This window comes from Pongo abelii, chromosome 1, assembly GCF_028885655.2.
Source record: "Pongo abelii isolate AG06213 chromosome 1, NHGRI_mPonAbe1-v2.0_pri, whole genome shotgun sequence".
NCBI lineage: Eukaryota > Metazoa > Chordata > Mammalia > Primates > Hominidae > Pongo > Pongo abelii.
The window spans coordinates 82,003,016-82,024,531 of NC_071985.2; the positions used below are offsets into that span (position 1 = coordinate 82,003,016).

The 21,516-nt window shown below is 44.4% G+C and overlaps 1 protein-coding gene across 15 annotated transcripts in view; it reads left to right on the plus strand.

Annotated features, from left to right (window-relative positions):
• The window catches only part of GPR161 (G protein-coupled receptor 161), a 51,622-nt gene that overhangs the window by 3,207 nt on the left and 26,899 nt on the right, over positions 1-21,516 (plus strand). The gene's annotated exons all lie outside the window — the stretch shown is intronic.

Sequence of the window (21,516 nt, forward strand, 5' to 3'; positions counted from 1 at the left end):
CATGGCAAATATGTTCAGGGAGTGCTGGAGCATAAAGGAAGGAATTTGCAGTTGGCCAGGGGTAAAACATGAGGAGGTATATTTCAGTTTTATTTTGGTTTGTGTTTGTTTTGTACTCAAGCAATGGGTGAGAGAACACTGTGTTAAGAGCACTATCTGAAGTCAGCCTACCTCCCAGCCCTGCCCCTTATAAACTTGTAACCTTAGGTAAATAATGTAAAGCATTCATGGAATATAGTAATTTTTCAAAACTAAGAGCTGTAAATATTTTAAAACACAGTAACATATAGGAAAATAAATTAAATTCCCCTTCACCTCTTCTCTACTCCTTCTCCCCACCTTTGAGATAACCACTGTAAATGTCTGTCTTTTTAGGTCTTTTTCAGTGTGCTCTATATGCTCACCAAGCCTGGAAACATAGGTGAATATATAGTTTATTGATATTATATAAAACATGATAAAATAGTATTATCTACATTTCTCACTTTAGGACCAACCTGAATATATTGAATATACTTGAAAAAATACATAAATGAAGCTGGGCATGGTGGCGCACACCTGTAGTCCCAGTTACTTGGTAGGCTGAGGTGGGAGGCTGAGGTTTGAGCCTAAGAGTTCAAGTCCAGCATGGACAAAATAGTAAGATCCTGTCTGTTAAAAAAAGAAAAACATAAATCGGGTCATATAATAATGCTCTGTGGTTTACTTTTTTGATTTAACAATATGACTTAGAAGTCATTCAATAACAATAACAGATACGTTGTACTTCATTCTTTTTAATAATAACATAGTATTTCATAGTATCGGTTCCCTATAAATAATTTACACATTCCCCTCTTGGTGGACTCATAGATTGGCTTCCAATTTAATCTAGATTTTCTGTGTATCTTTATCTGTGTACATGTACAATATTTCTGGGTAAAAATTGTTCCTGGACGTGGGATCTGTGGGTCAAAGGAAATGTACATTTTAAGTGGTTATTTAAGCACTGTTTTCTCTCTTTCAGAAATAAATATGATAGCGTATTATATGCTCTGTTCTACATAGGGCATTTAAAAAGTTTAATCTAGATCTTGGAGACCATTTCTTTTTTTTTTTGTTTTTGAGACGGAATCTCACTCAGTCACCCAGGCTGGAGTGCAGTGGCGCGTTCTCGGCTCACTGCAAGCTCCACCTCCCGGGTTCACGCCATTCTTCTGCCTCAGCCTCCCGAGTAGCTGGGACTACAGGCACCTGCCACCACTCCCGGCTAATTTTTTTGTATTTTTAGTAGAGATGGGGTTTCACCGTGTTAACCAGGATGGTCTCGATCTCCTGACCTCATGATCTGCCCGCCTTGGCCTCCCAAAGTGCTGGGATTACAGGCGTGAGCCACAGCGCCCAGCTTGGAGACCATTTCATATCAGTTATGGGCATTTTATTTTTATGAGACAATCTTGCTCTGTCGCCCAGGCTGGAGTGCAGTGGCATGATCTCGGCTCACTGCAACATCCACCTCCTGGGTTCAAGTGATTCTCCTGCCTCAGCCTCCCACGTAGCTGGGATTACAGGCGTGCGCCACCAAACCTGGCTAATTTTTGTATTTTTAGTAGAGAAGGGGTTTCACCATATTGGCGAGGGCTGGTCTCAAACTCCTGACCTCAGGGGATTTGCCCGCCTCAGCCTCCCAAAATGCTGGGATTACAGGTTTGAGTCACCGTGCCTGGCCAGTTATGTGCATTTTAAATGCTGATGTATTCTTCCAAGTTTACCCTAAATTGATTGCTTACACTTCCTCTAATTCCTCCATCAAATTCTTTGCCAGTTTTTTTTAACTGAGTTGTCTGTAATTTCATCAATTTGTGAGGCTCTTTTTAAATTCTGGTCTTTAATCCTTTTCTTGTTAATAAATCAGATATCTTTATGTCTTCTTCCCCAACTTTGCTTATTGTACCTTTGATTGTGCAGAAGTATTTAATTTTTACGAAGTGAAATCTCTATCATTTTTCTTTGTTTTCAAGTTTTCTGTCTTGCTTAGGAAGTCCCCTCCTATTTCAAGAGTAAATTTTCCTGAATTTTCTCTTTTCTCTCCATTCTTTCTTTGCTTTTCTCCATTTAAAAATATTTTAAATTTCTGCTTTTCCTTTTTTTATTTTCCCTCCTTGTCACTTTGGCCAATCTATATTTTCTTTGACTTTTATAGTAACTTTTTTTTTTTCTTTTTTTTAACCAAATCTTAAGGGTGAGCTCTTCTCCAGGTGGGTGAGGAGGAAGAGACAGCATTCTGAGCAGTGATAACAGTGTACAGAGCCACAGAGTTCAGAACAACAGTGAGTGTTTGGAGAACTGTGAGCAGTTTGGGATGGTTGAGGTAGAGGGTATTTGCAAATGAATAAATTCTGCAGGTGGCAGGGAATAGCATGAAATGGTCTGGCTGTGTAGGGGACAATCAGTCGGGCAATAGTTGGGAGGAGAGATTGGTGCGGGGGGGCGGGGGTGGGGGTGAGATCGAAGATAAGAAGAGAGAAATGCCTGTTAGTAGTCCAGGGAAAAGATGGTGAGGCTCTGAGCTGGGGTAGTGGCAGTGAGGGTGAAGTTTTGACTTAGAACTAGTGATACATTGGATGTCTGTGATAGGAAATGGAACCAATTGCTTTACACACACTATCTCTTTCAATCCTAGAGAGTCAGTATGGAAATCCACGGCTCGGACATGTTCATTAATAAACCCATGGTGACACAGTCAGAAAGTGTAGTCAGGGCCTAAACCCCATCAGGATTCCCTTAAGGAGTGGCCTAGGATGTCCTAGGCTTCTCTCCTGAGAGATTGGGTGGGTGGTGATGTTTTATCTAGGGTAGAGAAAAACGTGAGGAATAGCATAGTGGGATGGTAGCAGCAGAGATGTGAATTCCATTTTGTGCATGTTCTATCTTAGGTGCCTGAATGTGACATATGGGAGACAACATCTACAAGGTGGGTGGATATGAATCTGGAGCACCAAAGAGTTTCTAGGCTATACATGGAGATTTTGGAGTCATCAGTGTTTAAGTGGCCATAGAGAGGGAACATATAGAGAGAAGAGGTATCAGATAGGACTCTTTCTTTTGCAAGTGGTAGAATATCCATTCAAATCCACGTAAGCAAAAAGGAAAGCTATTGGCTCGTGTCATTAAAATGCTCGAGTGTATGTGGCTTCTGGTGTGGGTTCAGGGTTCAAGTGGTTTTTATCAGGACCCATTTTCTCACTGGTTTTGACCTTTCTTCATGCTAAGGTTCTGTGTGGTGATCCCCAGCAGCTCTGGCAAGGGGGAAAGCTGCAGGTTCAAATCCAATGTGAAAGGGGAACTGTCCTTCTCCCAGCTGTTTCAGCAACACTGTTATTACGTCAGAGGAAGTTGGAAGATGCTGATTGGCGAGGCATAGGTCATGTGTCCACATCCATGAAGCCACATGGATGCGGTGTGTGAAAAGGGTGGGTCTCCAGAGGAGCAACTGCTGGACAAGGGTAAGAGATATCGAGGAGGCCGACAGTTAATTTCCTCTGTAGTTGAGAAAGGAAGAAATAGTGCCCCAGAGGGCATCTTGGAAAACTGCAGCACTTACAGGATAGGATGATTAGCAGGTAAGCAAGACTGGTAAGGAACTAAAGGATGGAGAGACAGGAGAGAGGAGCTCAGGGGAGACAAGGGAAGAGGGAGTCTCAAAAAAATGAAAGGAGTCAGGAGTGTCAGATGCTGCAGAGAGCTCAATAAGGGCCCATTGGGTTTGGCTAGGTTGTTATGGTGACCTTGCCCAAAGCAAAGAGAGTCATTTATTTTGACTTTGGCTAGGACTACCCTCTAGAGGGTTCCTGTGCCTACCTGTCTTCTGCATTGCCCACCCCAGCCCTGGGTTGGCCAGGTAAGGGCATAGGTGTAGTGATGGCAGTCAGGAAATTTGTGCTTTGTCAGTAATTAGGTCTATGACTATGGGTAACTCATTTCAGCCCCTTGGGCTTTCATTTTGTCATCTGTAAAATGATAGACTAGAATGAGTTACTTTGAAGGCCTCTTTTAGCCCCAAAATGTTGGCGTCTTTAAGGAGATTAGTGAATCTAAACATTTCTTAACACTTCTATTACCATGACCCTGGTCCAAGCCTTTGTCTCCACTTGGGCCATAGCCGTGGCCTCCTAACTGGGGTCCCTGCCTCCACGCTTGCCCCTTGCAGTCCACCCTTCACCCAGCAGCAGGCACAGTGACCTCTTGAAAGTGTAAGTCAGTCATGCCTCTCCAGTGGCTTCCTCTCACATGTAGAATCCAGTCCACACTCTTTCTCCAGACCTGCAGTGCTTTTTGTAATCTGGCTGCCGACTGTCTCCAAAGTCTGCTGTTCTCTTCCTCACTCCTCTCCAGCTTTCTTGCTAATCCTTAAACACGCTGAGCTCATTTCAGCCTCAGGGCTTTGCAAGGGCTCTTCTCTGGCCTGCCTGAGATTCCCTCGCATCATTTTCTGGTCTCTGCTCAAATGTCATGTCCTTGGAGAGCCTTCCCTGAAGACCCACCCCTGACCCAGACACCCATTCCCTCTCTGCTTACCCTGTTTGATCGTTCTTTACAGTACCTACTACCCAGAATTGTTTCCTATTTTTTAAATTTGTTTGTTTACTGTCTGTGTCCCCACCTCCAAAATGTAAGCTTCAGGATAGGAGAGATTTGAACATGTCTTGTTCAGGGCTATGCCCCAGCTGTAGAGTTGAGCTGGGCACAGAGCAGCTCTTCAGTAAATGTATTTTGTGTAGCTCAGTGAGGAATGGGAAAACGAGAATATAGGAGTGTCCAGAAACCAGTGGCAGTGTGGCTATTATGGCGAGGGAGGGAGGGGACACCCTGTGCCTGAGGCATCCGTCTCACATATGGCCATCAGAAAAAAATGTACTCCTTTCAGCTGTTTAAAAATAATATTCTCAGTTTTAGCAATATGGGTTTAGTTTGCCTGGCTTGATGAGGATAATAAATAAAAAATAATTAAGGGTAAAAACTAATTCACATAGTCATTATTGTTTATCTTGTGATAGAAGTAATCATCTCAGTCTTGTTCTCAGCACAGCTTCCATCTCTTGTCTTCTCAGAGCATGTGTATGTTTTGTTTATGGAAGGACTTGTTTTATTTTTCTTGATCTGTTTATTAAGTACATACAGTAAAAAACAGAATGAGAAGAATGAACCCAAATTGTTTGTGTAGAGCAGGTTTTCTGAACCTTGGCACTACTGACGTTTTTGACTGGATAATTCTTTGTTGTTGGGGGCTATCTTGTGTATTGTAAAATGTTTAACAACATCCCCAGCCTTAGGTGCCAATAGCATCCCCCAGGTGTGACAACCAAAAATGTCTCCAGGCATTTCCAGATGTGCGGGATCTGGAGAGTGGGGATTGAGAACCAGTGATGTAGGATAGTGGGGTAGGGAGTGGATTTGATTATTATCTAGTGTCTTCTGCTTGGACATTTTTAGACCCTCCCCAGCTAACCTCATTCTTTTCACTGATATCATTTCAGCTCTTCTGCTTAAAAAGAAAATACATGCAATTTCAGGGAAGGGGTTTTGAGCCAAAGGAAGCATGGAATATCAGCCCCACAGTTACAGGTGGAGGTAAATTAAAATTTCATATTTCTCAGTCAGCTGCTTACCTGGGTGCCCACAACCCTCAGCCTGAGCATCTGTGTGGTAGCTGAAGCAGCTCAGTTCTGGGAGGGGGCATCTTCCTATAGTGGGGCTTCAAATCTTGAGGCCCTGAGCCCTTTACAGAGTCAAAGACACTTCCACTTTGCATTCTCTTGCAGTGCATCTTTTCTGTCTTCCATTTCATCTCTTCCATATCAACAAGTAGTTGATATGCTCTGGCTGTGTTCCCAGCCAAATCTCATCTTGAATTGTAACTCGCACAATTCCCATGTGTCATGGGAGGAATCCAGTGGGAGGCGATTGAATTATGGGAGCGGGCGGGTCTTTCTTGTGCTGTTCTCATAGTGCATGAGTCTCATGAGATCTGATGGTTTTAAAAATGGGAATTTTTGCCTGCTGCCATCCATGTAAGACTTGACTTGCTCCTCCTTGCCTCCCAGCCATGTGGAACTGTAAGTCCATTAAATCTTTTTCTTCCCAATCTTGGGTATGTTTTTATCAGCAGCAATAAAAACGGACTAATACAGTAGTTGAATGAAACCTCTCTGTCTTTAACTAAATTTTTTTTTTTTTTTAATGAGATGGAGTCTCACTGCATCACCCAATCTGGGGTGCAGTGGCACCATCTTGGCTCACTGCAATGCCCACCTCCTGGGTTCAAGTATTCTCCTGCCTCAGCGTCCAGAGTAGCTGGGATTACAGGTGCCCGCCACCATGCCTGGCTAATTTTTGTATTTTTAATAGAGACAGGGTTTCACCATGTTGGTCAGGCTGGTCTTGATCTCTTGACCTTAGGCAATCCACCTACCTCAGCCTCCCAAAGTGCTGGGATTACAGGCGTGAGCCACTGTGCCCGGCCAGCTTGAATTAAAATTTGAAAGGGAAAAAAAGAATCGAGTTTTCTTTTCATGTCTTAAGTAATTTTTGTAAACATTCCTTGAGTTTATCTTCTAACAACCTTTCTGCTTGCTACTTTTACCCTCATTACCTCATAGATTCCTCTTGGCAGTTGTATAAAGTAGAGTATATCTACTCTCTTTTTTGTCTTAGGAGAAATTGAGTGTCAGAGAGGTTAAGAGACACACACAGTCACAGGGAATTCAGACCTGGGTTTGGTGAAGATTCCAAGGCTCATGTTCTTTCTATTCGATACCAGGTTTAAGTGGATATTAGTATAGGGGAAATATAAAATATTTGTTTTCTCCACATGCAGAGTGCTGTTGGGAATTCAAAGGGGAAACTGGGGAAGCATTCATAAGCTTTCTGGAAGGGAAAACATCCTCACCTAAAATAAAAACTTGTATTATGGCCGGGTGTGGTGACTCATATCTGTAATCCTATCAGTTTGAGTGGCCACGGTGGGTGGATTGCTTGAGCCCAGGAGTTTGAGACCAGCCTGGGTAACATAGCAAAACCCCCTCTTTACAAAAACAATACAAAAATTAGCTAGGTGTGGTGGCACACACCTGTAGTTTCAGCTACTTGGGAGGCTGAGGTGGGAAGGTCACCTGAGTCCAAGAGTTCGAGGCTACAGTGAGCTGTGATCATGCCACTGCACTCCAGGCTGTGACAGGGCGAGATCCTGTCTCAAAAAAACAAAACAAAACAATACTTGTATTACGAGAAAACATGAATGTCTGAAAGGACAACTAAAATATAAAAGGCAAACTGTAGACCGGAAGAGATGGTAAGGGTCATTGTACAGGTAGCAGTTTCTGGAAAGGCCTCTTCAGATTCTTAAGGTGGTCTAGAGATAGATGGTGTTCAAATAAGTGGCAACAAAGAGGTGAGTGGCCAGCGTAGGGAATGGCTTATGGTGGTAACCTCCGAGCTCTCCCAGGCTGCATGCATCCTCTCCTGCCCTATAGTGTCACTTCAGCTGGAGAAAATGCTCAGTTACAGAAAGCTGCTGTGAGTGAATGACAACATAAACAAGGAATTTGAATTCTATTGACCGCAACAGCATCTATAGACGTTTTCAGAATAATAGTTTACATATGTGTGCAACCTCATTTATTTGGTCTTCAGACAGCTGGGGGTATATTTGGTTGGGAGACCCTTCACAGTAGCTGCCACCCACGGTTTGGGAATGCCTGACTTAGAGGATGTGTCATAGTAGAGTTTATAGGGAAAATAAAAATAGGGCAGGGTGCGATGGCTCACGCCTGTAATCCCAGCACTTTGGGAGGCCGAGGCGGGCAGATCACGAGGTCAGGAGTTTGAGACCAGCCTGGCTAACACGGTGAAACCCCATCTCTACTAAAAATACAAAAATTAGCTGGGCCTGGTGGCGGGCACCTATAGTCCCGGCTACTCGGGAGGCTGAGGCAGGAGAATCATTTGAACCCGGGAGGTGGAGATTGCAGTGAGCTGAGATCACACCATTGCACTCCAGCCTGGACGACAGGGTGAGACTGTCTCAAAAAAAAAAAAAAAAAAAAAAAAAAAGGCGGGGAAGCAACATAGTCAAGATACTGTACGTGTTATGCAGGCATGTACAAATATCTTCTGCACTGACACCTACGATCTCTTCAAAAAATTCATATTTTCTGGAGTTGGCCTTTTGAAAGATTCTAATGAAAGTCTTTCAGTATAAAACGTATTTGTCGGCACTTATATATTGGCCTTTCTGACGGTATAAAATCCAACAGGACTCAACATTCTTGTTTAAATTTTTGTTTAAATTCAGCAGTTTCCCTCCTTACAGCTTAAAACATATTAAATCCTATTCTGGGCCCTAGACTATTTCAAGGGTCTTTGTCTCCTGGAACAAATCAGCACTCCCCAAAGGCACAGGAGGAAATGACTTGTGTCTGACGAAGTCTATACTCAGAGAACTTTGCACTGAAGCCCTCCCTCAGGATAGTATTAGCTTTTACTTTGCGCAGACCTTTAATACTCTTGATAAGGGAAACTGCAGATAAGTGTACTTTTATAGGGAAAAGGGGGCAGCTGAAAGTTGAAAGAAATTACAGAGAAAGTACAAAAAGGAGACAGAGGATGTGCAATACACATTTGATGTAAGAGGAAAACATTCTGGTTATTAGTCCATTTTGTGTTGCTATACAGGAATACCTGAGGCTGGGTAATTTATAAGGAAAAGAAGTTTATTTGGCTCATGGTTCTGCAGACTGGACAAGAGGCATGGCGCCAGCATCTGCTTCTGGTGAGGGTTCCCATGGCAAAAGGAGGAGCAGGCGTGCCACATAGCATGAGAGGGAGCGGGAGAGCAATGGGAGGAGTACCACACTCTGCATGAGCTCATAGAGCAAGAACTTATTACTATGGGGATGGCACCAAGCCTGCCCCCATGACCCAAACACCTCTAGGCCACACCTTTGACACTGGGGATCACATTTCAACATGGGATTTAGAGGGGACAAATATCCAAACCATATAAATGGCCTTTACCAGTCTTGAGGGAATCACTGTGTTTTGGATCATATAATAATGGCTCACTGTGATAACCCACTAGCTGAGTGACTGTGGGCAAGCTAACAACCTTCTCTGAGGTTCCAAAAGAAAATGCTCCCATTAGAATTGCTCTCTAAGGTTTTTCCCAAGTCAAAATTCCAAGATAATTCCAGAATTATCCTGGCATTTAATGATCTCAAATTGTTATGAAAATTATGTTTTGTATACCTTATTTTAAAATACAGAAAAATGTATGATAGATTTTCATGAATTTTGCTTAAAGGCTTAAAGAGTTTGGGTAGTTTAAGGTGGAATTAATAAAACTCGACCAATTCAGAAAACTCAGCTATCTAGAATGGAGCATTTCCTGAGGATTAGCTTGAGTGTTAGTGCATTTTTTGAAAGGGAAATTGTAACTGGACACCCTCTCCTTCCAATGATTAGAATGTTTGATTTTATTTGGAGTTATCATGGGAAAAGGGGTACGAGTTAGGGTTGCAGCAGTGTTTGCCCTGGGGGTTGAGGAGAATGGGACACAGTGGATGGGAGAAGGAGATAGATGGGCAGATGAAGACGTGGTGGCACCAATCCTTACCAGCAGCTGAGCTGACTGCATCATCATATTCATCACAGCACAGTTTGCCTTCCTCAGCACCTCTCTTCTCACTTTCAACCTGTGTGTCAAGTTAGGATTGCTTTTTACAACATGTGAAGGCAACCCAGCTACAGGACTTAACCAAAAAGGGGTTGACTAGCTGGGGCTGGGTGTAGTGGCTTCACAGTTCATTAGGTAGCTTGGGCTGCTTCAGCGTCAAACAGACTTGGAACAGCCTTGGGCCGTTCTGATTTTTTGTGACCCAGCTTCACCTTAGGGATTTTCTGCTTTCTATTGCATGAGACTTCCAGCTACATGGTCAAAAAATGGCTCTTCATGTTCACCTTCAAGCATTGACTTTGAGTTCCAGTCAGGAGAAAGGGAAAGGAGAAGGGTAAAAGCCGCAGCTGAGTCTGTCCCTTTGTATTGGAGAATGGATAGCTTTCCACCACTTTGCAGACTGGGTCTAATGGCCACTCCAGCTTCCATGCAAACAAGTGTGTGTGTGTGTGTGTGTGTGTGTTTGTGTGTATGTATGTGTGTATATATATATATATACATATATGTAATTTTTTGAGACAGGGTCTTGCTCTGTTGCCCAGGCTGGGGTATAATGGTACAATCATAGATCACTGCAGCCCTGACCTTCTGGGCCCAAGCCATCCTCTTCCCTCAACCTCCTGATTAACTGGGACTACAGGTGTGCATTACCATGCCTGGCTAATTCTTTATTTCTTTCTTTGGTTTTTAGCAGATACAAGATCTTGCTCTGTTTCCCAGGCTGCTCTTGAACTCCTGAGATCAAGCAATTTTCCTGCCTTGGCCTCCCAAAGTGTTGGGATTATAGGCATGAGTCACCATTCCTGGACCAAGCCCATATATTTTTGTAGGCACATTTGGTACCCCACATGAAATCAGGGTTCTTTTGATAGAAGAGGAGAATGGATGTTGGCTGGATAATGAATAGTGTCTGCTACTCTTCTGCAGAGTAAACAAGAAATGCCTAGTGTGTCAAGGTGTCTAGTGTCCCATTGTTCCTATATTTATTCATCACAATTATTGAACATCTACAATGTTCCAGGCACTTTTCTAGGTGCTGATCGGAAAATTTACAAACCAAAATTTCCTTGCCCTCATGGAACCTACAGTCTTGTGAAAGAGTAAGACATTAACAAGTTAAGTAAGAACACACACATGTGCTAAGGACAAAAAGTAAAGAAGGGGATGGGGCCAGGAAGTGTTGGAGGGGGTATGAAGTGTTACATAGTATGGCTGGGGAAGGCTCTGCTGAAAAGGTGAGTTAAGGGTAAGGGCATTCTGGGCATACGAAACAGCAAGTGCAAAGCCCCTGAACTCAAGCATGCTTGATGGGTTTCAGAAATAGTGAGGAGGCTAGTGCGTTGGAGTAGAAAGAATCAAAGGTAATTTTTATTAAGAGATTGGAGTGGTAATGGAGAGCCAGGCCCTGGAGGGAGCTGCAGGTCGAGGTAACAACTTTGGGCTTGCTCTGTGTGACATGGGAATCTTTTTATGGTTTTGAGGAAAACCGTGACTTGTTTTGATGTCTGTTTTAACAGCCTCACTGTGGTTGCTGTTTTGAGAAAAGGGGAAGGGTGGAAGCAGGTAGATTTGTGGGAAGCTATTTTAATAATCCAGAGAAGATATAATGTAGCCTGGACCAGAGTGGTGGTAGCAGAGAATAGTAAGACATAGGTGAATTCTGGATACTTTTCAAACCTAGAGCCAATAGATTTGCTAATGGACTAAGTCCGGGACATAAGAGAATGAGGAGCCAGGAGTGACTCCATAGTCTAGGGCCTGCACAACTGGAAGGATGGGATGGCACACGTGGAATGAGGAGGAACACAGGAAGAGCAGCTTGAGAGGTGAAAGACTCAAAATCCGGTTTTGGACACAGGCTTGCAATGCCTGTGACATGCAGGTGGAGATGTTGGTCGGAGGTAGGAATCTGGAGCTCCAAGGAGTGGCACTGGCTTCTCTCCAACTGAGCATGGGCTCCTGGCACAGTTGCCTGTTGAAGCACCACAGCCACTTCTGGCAGCAGCGCCAAACAGACTTGGAACAGTCTTGAGCAGTTCTGATCTTTTGCGACCCAGCTTCACCTTAGGGATTTGCTGGGCGCCCAGTTCCAGGCAGGATGGCCATGAGCCAGTGTCTGTGGAGGCTTCCTCAAGCCTGCTCTGGAAGGGCTGGAATTTCTGCCGTCTCCCGCAGAGGGAATGACGTGGTTGAGGCTGGGGCAGCCAGCGGGATGCCAGAGGAAAAATCCCTGCCTAATGTGCAGCTGAAACAGTGATTTCTATGAGGACTTGCTCAATCATCAGGTTGCTAAAGCTGTCACAGAAAGCTGTGTGGACCCCCAGCTGTTTTTTCTTCTCTATTCCTAAAGCACTTAACTCTTGGGGCCTGAGACTCTCCCCTGAGTGAGCTGTCTTCATCATGAGTCCTGCTAGTTGCTTGTGGATTTTCTAGGAGGCTGACATGGACCTCCACTGTCTGTGCTGACTGGGAAACATGAAGGGGTGAAGACAGCTTTTAATATAGGAGGTGGAGACCTGGGAGAGAGGCCAGTTGCCCTTTTAAAAAATTCACCGACAGTCTGTGGTTGAGAGCCCAGCTTTGCTTAGGATTATGTGCCTCACATTTTCCTACATGCCGCAACAGAAACTGCAGAGGGGGTTGATTCACAAAAAGTAGGATTCTGCTTTACCATGTCACCTGGGGAGTTGTCCCACTTGCTGGGGTGGGTGCAGCATGATTCACGGTTTTATTTAGTGGGTTCAGCCTTGGAAGTCACTGCTGTATTAGTCCCTTGAGAGCAATAATTAATGCCAGACAAAGTCTTAGTTTCCTCATCTGCTACAGTAGGAGGTTAGACTAGATGTTTTCTAAGGATGTTCTCACCTCTAACGATGGGTGAGAAGCTGTGGAAATAGCTGGCTTCCTTCATTTCATGACTCTCCAATCCCTTTGGACAGAGAAGTTAAACAGAAGATGCCTAGATATGTTTTTTTCCCAAAATTTTTAAATTATGGTAAGATACACATAACATAAAGTTTACCATCTGTATTAGTTCATTTTCACGCTGCTATAAAGAAATACCTGAGACTGGGTAATTTATAAAGGAAAGAGGTTTAATTGAATCACAGTTCTGCATGCTGGGGAGTCCTCAGGAAACTTATGGCAGAAGGCAAAGTAGAAGCAAATACCTTCTTCACAAGGCAGCAGGAGAGAGTGAGCACTTAGGGGAAACTGCCACTTTTAAAACCATCGGATCTCCTGAGAACTCCCCCACTATCACGAGAACAGCATGAGGGAAATCGCCTCCATGATCCAATCGCCTCCCACCAGGTCCCTCTCTCGACATGTGGGGATTACAATTCGAGATGAGATTTGGGTGGGGACACAGAGCCAAACCATATCATTCTTCCCCCGGCCCCTCCCAAATCTAATGTCCTTTTCACATTTCAAAACCAATTATCCCTTCCCAACAGTCCCCCAAGGTCTTAACTTATTGCAGCATTAACCAAAAAGTCCAAGTCCAAAGTCTCACGTAAGACAAGGCAAGTCCCTTCTGCCTATGAGCCTGTAAAATCAAAAGCAAGTTAGTTACTTCCAAAATACAATGGGGGTACAGGCATTGGGTAAATGTTCCCATTCCAAATGGGAGAAATTGGCCAAAACAAAGGGACCCCACAGACCCATGCAAGTCTGAAACCCAGCTGGGCAGTCATTAAATCTTAAAGCTCCAAAATCTTCTTTGACTCTGTGTCTCACATCCAGGGCATGCCGATGCAAGGGGTGGACTCCTATAGCCTTGGGCAGCTCCACCTCTGTGGCTCTTCAGGGTACAGCCTCTGTGGCTGCTTTCATGGGCTGGTGTTGAGTGCCTGCGGCTTTTCCAGGTGCATGGTGCAAGTTGTCAGTGGATCTATCTTTCTGGGGTCTGGAGGACGGTGGTCCTCTTCACACGTCTTCACTAGGCAGTGCCCCTAGTGTGTGGGGGCTCCAACCCCACATTTCCCTTCTGCACTGTTCTAGGAGAGTTTCTTCATGAGGGCTCTGCCCCTGCAGCAGACTTCTGCCTGGACATTCAGGCATTTCCATACATCCTCTGACATCTAGGTAGAGGTTCCCAATGCTCATCTCTTGTCTTCTGTGTACCTGCAGGCCCGACACTACATGGAAGTTGCTTGGGGCTTGCACCCACTGAAGCAATGTGAGAACTCCCTCACTATCACGAGAACAGCATGGGGAAACCACCCCCATGATCTGGTCACCTCCCAACACATCCCCCCCTTGACATGTGGGGATTACAATTCGAGATAAGATTTGGGTGGGGACACAGAGCCAAGAAATATTACCATCTTAACCATTTCTAAGTGCACAGTTGAGTGGTATTAAGTACATTCATATTGTCGTGCAGCCATCACCACCATCCATCTGCAGAAGTCTCCACCTTGTAGAAACCCTATTCCCATTAAACTATAACTCCCCATTCTGCCCTCCATCCAGCCCCTGGCAACCACCATTCTACTTGTTTTTCTGATTTTGACTACTCTAGGTACCTCATGCAAGTAGAATCATAAAATAGTTGTCTTTTTGCGACTGGCATATTTTACTTAGCATATGTCCCCAAGCTTCATCCATATTACAGCAAATGTCAGAATTTCCTTCCTTTTCTAAGGCTGAATAATATGTATGATGTATGTATGTATATATGTATGTGTGTATATATATATACACTACAGTTTGCTTATCTATTCAGCCCTTGATGGAGATTTGGGTTGCTTCTACATTTTAGCTGTGGTGAATAATGCTGCTATGAATATTGGTGTGCAAATATCTCTTTGAGACCTTGCTTTCAGTTCTTTTTGGTATATACACAGAAATAGAATTGCTGGATCATATGGTAATTCTGTGTTTAATTTTTTGAGGAACTGCCATACTGTTCTCCACAGTGGCTGTACCATTTTACGTCCCTGCCAACAGCGTAAAAGAGTTGCGATTTCTTTGCATCCTCACCATTTGCTTTTTTTCTTTTCTTTTCGATAGTAGCCGTCCTGGATATCTCATTGTGGTTTTGATTTGCATTTACCTAAATCATTAGTGATGTTGAGCATCTTTTCATGTGTTTATTGGCCATTTGCTTGTCTTCTTTGGAAAAATGTCTATTCAAGTCCTTTGCCTATTTAAAAACTTTTATTAACACTTTTTTTTTTTTTTGAGACAGGGTTTCATTCTTGTTGCTCAGGCTGGAGTGCAATGGCACGATCTCGGCTCACTGCAGCCACCACCCCCCGGGTTCAAGCGATTCTCCTGCCTCAGCCTCTCAAGTAGAAATTTTTTTTTATGTGTATAGATTTAAGGGGTACAAGTGCAGTTTTGTTACATGAATATATTGCACAGTGGTGAAGTCAGGGCTTTTAGCGTATCCATCACTGGAGTAACGTACATTGTACCCATTAAGTTGTTTCTCCTCATCCACTCTCCTTCCTAACCTTCACCCTCGTGAGTCTCCATCGTCTACCACTCTACACCACTTCTATACTCTACGTCCCTGTGTATACATTATTTAGTGCCCACTTATGTGGTGTTTGTCTTTCTGTGTCTGAGTTGCTTCACCTAATGTAACCCTTTGCTTGTTTTTGAATTGTATTGTTTGTGTTTTTCTTGTTGAGTTTAAGGAGTCCTCTGTATGTTCTGGATATTTATCCATTATCAGATATATAATTTGCGAATATTTTCACCCAATCTGTGGGTTGTCGTCTTTTTACTCTGTTAATAGTGTCTTTGGATGCACAAAATTTTAAAATTTTCATGAAGCCCATTTTGTCTATTTTGTTTTCTGTTGCTTGTGCCTTTGGTGTTATTTATAAGAAATCATTGCCAAATCCAGGGTCATCTGTGACTTGATATATTGTCTGTGTGGTTTCGGAGCCTCAGTCTCTTCTCTACCCCACTTATTTGTTTCTTTCTGTTTTTAAATAATAAAATTATTAACCCCATAGGTCAATAAAATGCTTTATACTTACTACATCTTCATTCATTCCACAAACAGGGAGAGTCTTTCAAATAAGCAAAAGCAGAGTGGAAATGGGAGAGTGTGGCACAGCTGGCTGCAGCAGAGGGCCTGGGAAGGTGTTGATGGTGAGGAGTCTGCAACACAGTGAGGCTCGACCTTGTAGCATCTCATCTGCTGTGGTGAATGGATGGATTGAAGATAAACAATAGACTCACAGGCACATGACCAAGTTGTAGGGCTAATACCTGCTGTTCTCTTGAACTAGTCACTTAACGTTTCTGAGCCTCAGTTTCCCCATTTTATTTAACAAACACATAGCACTAAGCACTGTTCTAAGCACAGTACAAATATTAATTCATTGACTCCTACCACCAACCCTATGAGGTAGATACTCCTATTATCCCTGTTTTACAGATGGGGAGACTAATGCTGGGAGGGGTTAAGTAACATGTCAAGGCCACAGAGGCAGTACGTAGCAGAGCTGGGATTTGGAACCCAGGCTTTCTAGTTCCAGAGCTCATTCCCTTAACCATTATGTCATGCTGCCTCTTTAAAAAGGGGGAGAAGTCATCCCTACCTGTAAAAGTTATTCAGAAAATCAAATGAGATGATGTGTGTAATAGTATGTCGTATATTGCACTGTGTTTTGCAAATACTGTCATTATTAGTTAATAATAATTAAGCAATACTCTGGAAATGATAAAATTCTCAAGGAATCTAATAGGAAGAAAGGAATGGATTAAGGATTGAGCCTTGGGAATGTCTATACCCAGAATCCAAGAGCTTGGATTTGGAACAATATTTGATAGACTTGCTGCTGATGCCCTTGTGGAGAGGGTTGCAGTCAGCTGCAGAAGCTGGAGAGGAACCCCAAACCCAGTGGCATTTGCAGAAGGATGTTGTGAAGGGCAATGAAGTGCTCAAGTTGATCATGTATGTGTGGAGAGCACCAAAGCCAGGTCTCTCCCACTGGCGAATTCAGAATTCAGAAGTCCATAGGCCATTTGGGGTTCTGACTCTAGCTTCTTTACCTTTCCCTGGTACATTTTCCCAAGCAGATCAGAGCTCAGACCTGCTGCACTTGTTAAGTGAGAGGTTTTGAACAAAGACATTGCTAGATTTGTGGTGCCCTGATGGGGAGAGGGCCAAAGCACTGTGCATTGCAACAGACTCTGCGTTGGCTGGGTGGGTACACGCCCCTGGGGTTGCAGAGGCCACGTCCTTGTGCCTGCCATCTATGGGGCAACTTTCAGGTTAGTGCCAGGGAAGGATGGAGGGAGGGCAGGAGGGAGCCTTTGCACCTGGCTGTTTACACATAGGTGTGGACACCCAGGGAGCCCGTGATCTCTTTCTGCCTCTCAACGAGCTGTGTGGCCTGGTTTGTGGTTGGGATGAGAGTAGGGTTCCCTTTCTTTATCTCAGTTACAGGGTGGTTATTAGAACCTTCTTCCCAACCCTACCCCCACCACACACCCCACCCCAGTTAGTGAGTGATGTGTGTAAAGTGCTTTGAGGTGCTGAGATAAAGGGGCCCTGAGAGTATGGCCAGATGAGCAGCAGGGTGATTTCACCTGGACTTGTTGGAAGTGGTGTTCAGGAATTTTCCCTCACCTGGAGGATTATTTATTTGAACAGCTTATGTATCTACCTGTTTGCACTTGATTTCTTTAGAAGAGGGCAGCTGGAAGTCCCAGTGCTGCAGGCTGGTCAGCTCTTCATAAGAATTGATAGTGGGATTCACAGAGTGGAAATGGAGTGGTGCATTCTGCTCTAAAGGAGCCTGTGGAGGAGGAAATGAAACACTGCCTCACTCAGGCAGATTTAAGGATATCAGAAGAGACCTTTATGATAAAAGAAACTATTTTCAGGCTGGGCGTGGTGGCTCACGCCTATAATCCCAGCACTTTGGGAGGCCGAGGTGGGCAGATCACGAGGTCAGGAGATTGAGACCATCCTGGCTAACACAGTGAAACCCCGTCTTTACTAAAAATACAAAAAAAATTAGCCGGGCATGGTGGTGGGCACCTGTAGTCTCAGCTGCTCAGGAGGCTGAGGCAGGAGAATGGCGTGAACCTGGGAAGTGGAGCTTGCAGTGAGCCGAGATCGCGCCACTGCACTCCAGCCTGGGCGACAGTGCAAGACTCCGTCTCAAAAAAAAAAAAAAAAAAAAAAAAAAAATTTTTCTCTGGAGCAGAATTCTGGAGAGGACATGTATGTCTTGTCCTATCCCGGGGACCCTCATTAGAGAGGCGTCAGGACCCTCCTCCTTCTGACCACCACACCCCGCCAGTAACCCTGGGCCTGTGATTTGCAGGCTCTCAGGCTGTCCCTTAGGATGTCCTCATACATGAGGGGTATTGTGGAGGTGGGGGAGGTCTCACTTTCCTTGCCGTGGCTTGTGAACTGGGACATAGATCTTCTGATTCTAAAGGAGCACACTCTGGGGGGTGAAGAGCTTCTCAATGCCTCCATATGAGGAGAGTCTACTTCCTAGGACCCAGGAGCCCATGGCAAAAAGAGGAGGAAAAGGAGGAGGCTGAGGCAGGCACAGCTGTGCTTCAGTTGGCCTAAACTTGGCAAAGGGAAGGCTTCTGGTACCAGTGTCCAAAGAGGTGGAGTCTTGACATGTGTTACGTAGATCATGATATATCAGAATATTACGATTCTGTAAGTTGCAAATGATAGAAACCCAGCAAAATTAGTGTAAGGGAAGGAAAAAAAGTGACTGGCTTATGTAACTAGAAGAAGAAGATTCAGAATCTCAAGTCCTTTCATCAGCATTTGTGGATGAATTCACCTGTGTCCTCCCCACCTATCCATCCCTTTGCCCTGTGCTCTCATCCTCTGCTTTATTTGCTGGTAAGCTCCTCCCATGTAGTGTTAAAGACGGCCAGCTGCTGCAACCCTGGGTTCGTATTTTGTCACACTGCCAGCCCTGTGGTAAGCTAGCCTGTCCTCCAGCGCTTCCAGCCAAAATCCCGGACCTAGGGTCATGTCAGCATCCCTAGCCCCATCAGTGAGACCCTCTAGCCCACCCAAGATCAAGAGCTGACCCCTAAAGCTGCAAGTGATGATGGCTTCACCCAAATCACATGGCCTAAAAATTTTAAAAGGGTAGGGCAGAAATAAATGGTCATTTCCCAAAGTAAAATCAGGTTAAACTCTTCAAATGGTAACACTGGCTTGCAGTGAAGTGTTACTGTGCACCAGATGCTGCTCCAGGCACTTTATACAAAGGAACTCAGTCCTCACAATAACTCTTAAGAGGAAGATGATACTCATTTTACAGACAAGGACACAGAAGGCAACCCTTTTATTTAGGCGTATGTAGCTAAAAAGTGGATGGGCTGGGCTTCAAACCCAGACAGTTGGCTTCAGCATCTGTGCCTTTTTTTTTTTTTTTTGTGAGACAGAGTCTCACCCTGTTGCTTAGGCAGATGGTGTGATCTTGGCTCCTGGGTTCAAGCGATTCCCCTGCCTCAGCCTCCCGAGTAGCTGGGATTACAGGTATGTGTCACCACACCTGGCTAATTTTTGTATTTTTAGTAGAGACAGGGTTTCACCATGTTGGCCAGATTGGTCTTGAACTCCTGACCTCATGATCCACCCGCCTCAGCCTCTTAAAGTGCTGGGATTACAGGCGTGAGCCACAGCGCCTGGCTGGCATCTGTGCTCTTAACCACCAGGCCACACGGTCTTTCTGACAAGTGCAGGGCACCAGCAGTATGATCAGGAAGAAATTTCCACCTTAAGTCAATCAAAATGAAAGAATTTTAGGTAAAAATATGAGACCACAAAATAACCCAGATTAAATAATAGAAAGAACCTAGTCTTATGTTGTAGTAATTCTGTCCTTGAAGCTCAAGGCATTTCTGGAATTATTTCTTGGATATTACCATGCAAAACAGTTTACAAAACACAACAGATACCTGTCTCAATACCCTAGTGATGCCTTATTTTTGATTTTTGTTTTTTAACTTTTAAGTTAAGTGGTACATGTGCAGGTTTGTTATATAGGTACACTCATGTCACAGGGGTGTGTTGTACAATTATTTTGTCACCCAGGTACTAAGCCTAGTACCTAATAGTTATTTTTTCTGCTCCTCTCCCTCCTCCCACCCTCCAACTCTCAAGTACGCCTTAGTGCCTGTTGTTCCTCTCTTTGTGTTCTCATCATTTAGCTTCCACTAATAGGTGAGAACATGTGATATTTGGTTTTCTGCTTCTGCATTAGTTTGTTAAGGATAACAGCCTCCAGCTCCATCCTTGTCCCTACAAAGACTATAATCTCATTCTTTTTTATGTGTACCTAGTATTCCGTGGTGCATATGTACCACATTTTCTTTATTCAGTCTATTATTGATGGGTACTTGGACTGATTACACAATGGTATTAATTACTGACTTGAGTGATAAGATTTGGCTTTGAATGACCTGAAGCCGTTGCCAGTGGTCTAATCCAGCAGACAATTTACTGTCTCTGGAAATGCACAAGAAGACTGAAGACAATTCCAAAAGAGGAGTGACCACAATACATTGAGCTGTGGTGGCAAGGATGAGTTAGTGATCAACTTCCCTGATGACCTGTCTGAGAGGGATAGCTCTCTTTCTCAGGGGTAATTTCTGATAGGTTAATTAAAACCTTTGTCTAGATGTTTCTCGGAGAAGCAGTGCAAGGTGATTTACTTGGCCAGGGCAAGATGTAGTTAGTGTGGGAGTTCTGAAGCCCCTTTGTGTCTGGCAGCAGAACAGCCCCAGAGAGTGGAAATGGGAGTCACACTTGAGCTTGTTTCCATTCAATGGGCCCTGGCTTGTTGGGCCCTCGGTAAGCTGGCTGCCTGCCAGGAAGCCCTCTCTGGCTGGGGCATTCCAAACCACTTCTCTTGTTCTTTAAAGATACACCCTGAGGGATTTGCTGGGGCTTGTGCCTTCCCCACTCCAGACTTCCTGGCAGAGACTGGGATTTTGGATTTCACTGAGTGGGCAGCTCTTAGGCCCACATTCCTCCTCTGTCTCCTGGGGAATATTGGACCAGAAGGCCTTAAAGACTGCAGCCAACTCTGGGCTCTCTGATTCTCAGGTCACTGGTGTGCTTGCTAAGATGGAGTCTTGCTCTGTCGCCCAGACTGGAGTGCAGCGGTGGGATCTCAGCTCACTGCAACCTCTGCCTCCTGGGTTCCAGTGATTCTCCTACCTCAGCCTCCTGAGTACCTGGGATTACAGGCACCCACCACCACTCCTGGTTAATTTTTGTATTTTTCGTAGAGATGGGAGTTTCACCATGTTAGCCAGGCTGGTCCCGAACTCCCAACCTCAAGTGATCTGCCCACCTCAGCCTCCCAAAGTGCTGGAATTACAGGCATGAGCCACTGCGCCAGGCCTAAATTTTATTTTTTATTGCTCCTACTTAGATCTACGTATTTACCAAATTTTTTTCTTTTTCTTTTTTTTTTTGAGATGGAGCCTTGCTTTATCGCCCAGGCTGGAGTGCAGTGGCGCGATCTCGGCTCCCTGCAAGCTCCGCCTCCCAGGTTCACGCCATTCTCCTGCCTCAGCTTCCCGAGTAGCTGGGACTACAGGCGCCCACCACCACGCCTGGCTAATTTTTTGAATTTTTAGTAGAGACAAGGTTTCACTGTGTTAGCCAGGATGGTCTCAATCTCCTGACTTCATGATCCGCCCACCCCGGCCTCCCAAAGTGCTGGGATTACAGGCGTGAGCCACTGCACCTGGTCCCAAATTTTTTTCTAACAGTTGATTCTTGTACCCTACCTCTTATCTCTGGATTGTTTCCTTCTTCATGAAATGTATTCTTAAGC